Source organism: Cicer arietinum, chromosome 4, assembly GCF_000331145.2.
Source record: "Cicer arietinum cultivar CDC Frontier isolate Library 1 chromosome 4, Cicar.CDCFrontier_v2.0, whole genome shotgun sequence".
Lineage (NCBI taxonomy): Eukaryota > Viridiplantae > Streptophyta > Magnoliopsida > Fabales > Fabaceae > Cicer > Cicer arietinum.
The window spans coordinates 24805632-24812508 of NC_021163.2; positions in this window are offsets into that span (position 1 = coordinate 24805632).

Genomic DNA, 6877 nt, shown 5'->3' on the forward strand with positions numbered 1-6877 from the left:
AAATTTGAGTGAAAATGGAGAAATTTATTTGGAACAGTTATCGATCATCGGTATCAAACGATATGCTTGTTGTTGTGTTTCCTATTTGCTTTTACGGATGTCGTCCAACTCCCTTCCTTTTTATTTATTTTATTTTATTAACAATTAGGGTTCGCACATGGGTCAAACTCATTGGTCCCCTTTATTTTTTTTACTATTATTATTTTTATTTTGCTAAAACAAAATTAATAGTTACTTAATCTTATTTTTAATACTCCTTCAAACAACATTTAATTTTCAATACATCAATAATATTTCATAACTAATATATGATAGATTATTGTAATTAAAATAATTTACTTAAAAAAAACATTACTAGCTATTGAAATTCTCTATATTCAATTTAGTCAATGTAACTATACTTATTTTTTTTTTAAACACTCACATTAAAATACTATCATTATTAGAGAATAGTCAAAATCACAAAATAAAATTATATAAAATCACATGCCATAACAAATATATCAAAATAAAGGGATGTAACACCCCGTTTTTCAAAGCGAGGGTATATTTTTTTTTTCAAAAGGTATTAGACTAAAACGCAGAATTAAATCAGGAAAAAGCCTTTGAATAAATAATTGAGTCATTATAATTTACAAGCAGCGGAAAAGTTACTCCAATTATAAATCCAAACCATTTACCCAACAACAAATGGTACATGTAACCCATCGAAAATAACATGTCAAGCTGACAATATTAGTATAGGTACAGTCTTCCATTTTAAAATAAATGCAATACAAAAGAAAGACATATGTTCCCTCTGTGACAACCTAGTCTGATCATTTTACAAAACAACTAAACACCCTGACTGATCTCCACGCGCCCCGTGAGATCCTCAACCGAGACATTAAGAGATTCCCCATTCTTAACGCCCAGTTTACTTAAACGGTTTTCAAAACAAAATATTAAGTAACCGAGACATTAAGAGATTCCCCATTCTTAACGCCCAGTTAACTTAAACGATTTTTCTTTAAAACAAAATATTAAGTAACCGAGACATTAAGAGATTCCCCATTCTTAACGCCCAGTTAACTTAAACGATTTTTCTTTAAAACAAAATATTAAGTAACCGAGACATTAAGAGATTCCCCATTCTTAACGCCCAGTTAACTTAAACGATTTTTCTTTAAAACAAAATATTAAGTAACCGAGACATTAAGAGATTCCCCATTCTTAACGCCCAGTTAACTTAAACGATTTTTCTTTAAAACAAAATATTAAGTAACCGAGACATTAAGAGATTCCCCATTCTTAACGCCCAGTTAACTTAAACGATTTTTCTTTAAAACAAAATATTAAGTAACCGAGACATTAAGAGATTCCCCATTCTTAACGCCCAGTTTACTTAAACGGTTTTCAAAACAAAATATTAAGTAACCGAGACATTAAGAGATTCCCCATTCTTAACGCCCAGTTAACTTAAACGATTTTTCTTTAAAACAAAATATTAAGTAACCGAGACATTAAGAGATTCCCCATTCTTAACGCCCAGTTAACTTAAACGATTTTTCTTTAAAACAAAATATTAAGTAACCGAGACATTAAGAGATTCCCCATTCTTAACGCCCAGTTAACTTAAACGATTTTTCTTTAAAACAAAATATTAAGTAACCGAGACATTAAGAGATTCCCCATTCTTAACGCCCAGTTAACTTAAACGATTTTTCTTTAAAACAAAATATTAAGTAACCGAGACATTAAGAGATTCCCCATTCTTAACGCCCAGTTAACTTAAACGATTTTTCTTTAAAACAAAATATTAAGTAACCGAGACATTAAGAGATTCCCCATTCTTAACGCCCAGTTAACTTAAACGATTTTTCTTTAAAACAAAATATTAAGTAACCGAGACATTAAGAGATTCCCCATTCTTAACGCCCAGTTAACTTAAACGATTTTTCTTTAAAACAAAATATTAAGTAACCGAGACATTAAGAGATTCCCCATTCTTAACGCCCAGTTAACTTAAACGATTTTTCTTTAAAACAAAATATTAAGTAACCGAGACATTAAGAGATTCCCCATTCTTAACGCCCAGTTAACTTAAACGATTTTTCTTTAAAACAAAATATTAAGTAACCGAGACATTAAGAGATTCCCCATTCTTAACGCCCAGTTAACTTAAACGATTTTTCTTTAAAACAAAATATTAAGTAACCGAGACATTAAGAGATTCCCCATTCTTAACGCCCAGTTTACTTAAACGGTTTTCAAAACAAAATATTAAGTAACCGAGACATTAAGAGATTCCCCATTCTTAACGCCCAGTTAACTTAAACGATTTTTCTTTAAAACAAAATATTAAGTAACCGAGACATTAAGAGATTCCCCATTCTTAACGCCCAGTTAACTTAAACGATTTTTCTTTAAAACAAAATATTAAGTAACCGAGACATTAAGAGATTCCCCATTCTTAACGCCCAGTTAACTTAAACGATTTTTCTTTAAAACAAAATATTAAGTAACCGAGACATTAAGAGATTCCCCATTCTTAACGCCCAGTTAACTTAAACGATTTTTCTTTAAAACAAAATATTAAGTAACCGAGACATTAAGAGATTCCCCCTCCTTAACGTCCAGTTAACTTAAACGGTTTTTAAAACAAAATATTAAGTAACCGAGACATTAAGAGATTCCCCATTCTTAACGCCCAGTTTACTTAAACGGTTTTCAAAACAAAATGTTAAGTAACCGAGACATTAAGAGATTCCCCATTCTTAACGCCCAGTTAACTTAAACGATTTTTCTTTAAAACAAAATATTAAGTAACCGAGACATTAAGAGATTCCCCATTCTTAACGCCCAGTTAACTTAAACGATTTTTCTTTAAAACAAAATATTAAGTAACTGAGACATTAAGAGATTCCCCCTTCTTAACGCCCAGTTAACTTAAACGATTTTTCTTTAAAACAAAATATTAAGTAACCGAGACATTAAGAGATTCCCCATTCTTAATACTCATTTAACTTAATGGTTTTCAAATTCCACACAACACAAACTCAAACAAATTCTCACATCAAAACATATCAATTCATTTATTCACAAATCCAACCATACACATATCAAATTTCATCAATGTCAATTAAGAGCATGTTAAAAACAACGAACACAAATCAAAGCAACATAACACACAGATACATCAAATTTCATTTACCCATAATCATACACAAATGAGTTAAGTTCATTTTCAACGAAACATCCATCAAATATAACCAAAACATAACTCTAAGATTTTACCCATAAAGTCTTAGATCCATTTTCCCCCAAATCAATACTCAAACCCTAACAAGATCATTTCCACACAATCACAGATAAGTCCCTAAATGCAAACTAAAAGTTTGGAAGGAGCCCTTACCTTCGCGTTAGCTCTAACGTGCGTTTCCGGTACCGCGAGTAATTCCGGTAAAATCTTCGCTCGCAACGCCGCTTCCAAATTAGTTCCCTAGCACCGTAGCGGAGCCCTTACCTCAACGTTAGCTTTATCGTGCGTTTCCGGTACCGCGAGTAATTCCGGTAAAATCTCCGCTCGCAACGCTGTTTCCAAATTAGTTCACTAGCACCGTAGCGTGGTGGTGAGCAACCTTCCCTTCTGACTCTTCGCGAAATGAGGTTTGGATCTAGAAGAAATGGAGGGGGGAGTGAAGGAGTTTGTTGAGTTTGCAGTGAAGAAGAAAAGGAAGCAACGAAAACGAAAAATGGAGAAAGGATGGTTTTTTGGTTTTCTTGCGTGAACCTGAGGAAGGAGATGGAAATTGGAAATTTCCTTCCTTTCTTTTTCTTTCCTTTGTTTTTCCTTTCTTCCTTTTTCCTTCCTTCATTTATATACTATTTTCTTTTCCTTTTCCTTCCTTCTAGTTTTCCTTTCTTTTTTTCCTCCAAACAAACATATATAAATATAATAAATATAATTTAACAAATATCTAAAAATCTAGATATTTATTAAATTACCGTTTCACCCGAAACGCCTTAAATTCTCCGTAAAGGATTTTCCGCAGTTAAATTCAATTTATTTATCGACGAGAAATTCTAATTGGCATCGAAATACCTTTTTGATTATAAAACTCCAAAATATTATTAACTTTGGCTTAAAAGCCTCCGAGCCAAAATCCAAAATACACAAAAAATACTTAAATGGTACTTTACAAATTATGGGTCTTACAAGGGACATATAAAATTATATTACCACTATCTCAAGATAATTATTTATAAAATAAATAAATAAAAACATATAATAGTTTATTGTAATTAAAATAATTTACTTTAAAAAAATTAGGGTTTGCACATGGGTCAAACTCATTAGTCCCCTTATTTATTTTTATTTTATTTTACTATTATTATTTTTATTTTACTAAAACAAAATTAACAGTTACTTAATCTTATTTTTAATACTCCTTCAAACAACATTTAATTTTCAATACATCACTAATATTTCATAACTAATATATGATAGATTATTGTAATTAAAATAATTTACTTTAAAAAATAATATTACTAGCTATTGAAACTCTCATATTTAAAATAGTCACTATAACTATACTTATTTTTCAACACACTCGCATTAAAATATTATCATCATTAAGAATAGTCAAAATCACAAAATAAAATTATATAAAATTACATGCCATAACAAATATATCAAAATAAAGTGACATATAAAATTATATTACTACTATCTCAAGATAATTATTTATAAAATAAATAAATAAAAACATATAATAGTTTAAATTAATTAAAACATAAATATGTGCATACCTAACATCAGTCAAACGCACATGAAAACATCACATTAATTACTCATGCACAGATACATGTAAAATCGCTTAAAATCTTATTCTTTAAAATATTTCACTAAAATACTATTATTTTTAGAAAAATATATAAAATGTAATATTTTTTATTTATATAACTCATTTAGTCTAAGATGTACAAGATTAGAATAATAGAAAGCACACATATAAAGAAAATTAATCTTAATATTAATCAATATGCATTCTAAAATAATTTTAAATCCAAATTAATTATTTAAAATCTTATTTCATTGATAAAATAATTTATCATAAAATTTGGGGTGTTACAACTTTGGCTGGTCTTCCATATAAGAAAAGAAGGCTTATTTTGTAATAGTGATGTTTAGGCAAGGTTCTGGCTAAGGAAAGACTTGGTTATTAAGTGGTCATTTATGGATGACCTCTCTTTCTTGGGAACCTACCTAGTGCATGGAAGAATCATATTTGACTTATGGAAAATTCAAGTCAATGTTGTGATACAATCATGATTACACAAAGTGTTGATTAGCACATGTGCAATTGGTTGACATTGATGTAGGGTGTGTTGTGAAATTAAGTTGGTTGCTAGAGAATTTCTTGAGAAAGCCAACATGAAGGTTGAACCATATTTTTCAGCATAGTTTCGGCATGGAAATAAATTCTTGAAGTGGTTTAACTTTAAGTGGAGTTTGCACCCTACATGGAGGTTGCAACATATTTTTCAATAGAATTCGCATCAGTTAGAAACACTTTAAACTTATATCTAATTTTTTTTTCCCTCTTGTGTTAGAGTGTTGTGAGATGTAGTTTAATTATTTGTTTTAGAGTGTGGCGATGTACTGGGGGGCATGAGGAGTTTAAGGGAAGTCTATATTTTGTAACAATTTTCACATAGTGTTATCCTCCGGTTGTCATTAGATAATAGTTGTGGTTTTTTCTCTCGTTTAAGAGTTTTCAAGTTATTTTCTTGTGTTATTTAAATTTCTCTGTGTTTGTTTTTTTTTTTCCAACAACCATTTGGCTTAAAGCTTCCTTAGCTTTATTGACACATGCCCTTGTCATGTTCGACTTCCTCTCAGTCACTCTCCCTCTCTCATCCGAAAACATACAAACCTAAACACAATTGAAATTAGTGTAGATATGTAAGAGACCAAAAAAGAATTAAGAGGATAAAATGAAATTAAAAAATAAATTAAGGGACTAAAAATATAATGTAACTTTATTTTTACACTGTTAGAACAGGTTGTATAATTGAGAGAATTGAAATTGAGAAGAAAAGAGTAAAGCAGAAAACGGAGATTGATTAATAGTCTGGAGAATGATCTCCTTATTATATCACTTTATAGTAGTTTTGAGTACTAACTGTCAAAACAAACTTAACAAACTTCTAACTTTTTTTCTAACCTTCCTAACTAACTACAAATCACTTTAATTATATCTAACATGCCTCATAATTCAAAGTGATTCAATTCACATTAATACAAGATTGTTCCTTATCTATTTGAACTTCACTCTCTTCAAGCTTTTAGTTAGGATGTCTGCCTTTTGATCATTGGTATTGTAGTACTCTAGTTTCATCATTCCTTTCATAACTTGATCTCTATAGAAGTGAGACCTTGTTTCTATATGCTTACTCCTTCCATGAACACTTGGATGTCTTGTGCATTCTCGAGCAAAATGTCCTACTTCACCACACTGATAACACAGTTTCATGCGCTTTGTTGATTTGTTCAAACAGTCGTTGATTTTCTTAGACTTCATCTTTATCTCCACTCTCTGATTCAAAAATCTCTCTGTAAGACCCATAATTTTAAAGTACACTTTATGTATTTTATATATTTTGGATTTTGGCTCGGAGGCTTTTTAGCCAAAGTTAATAATATTTTGGAGTTTATAGGATCAAAAAGTTATTTTGACACCATTTAGAATTACTCGTCGATAAATAAATTTAAATTCAGTGCGGTAAATTCTTTACGGAGAATTTAATGCGTTACGGGTGAAATGGTAATTTAACAAATATCTAGATATTTTGAAATATTTGTTAAGTTATATTTAATATATATATATATATA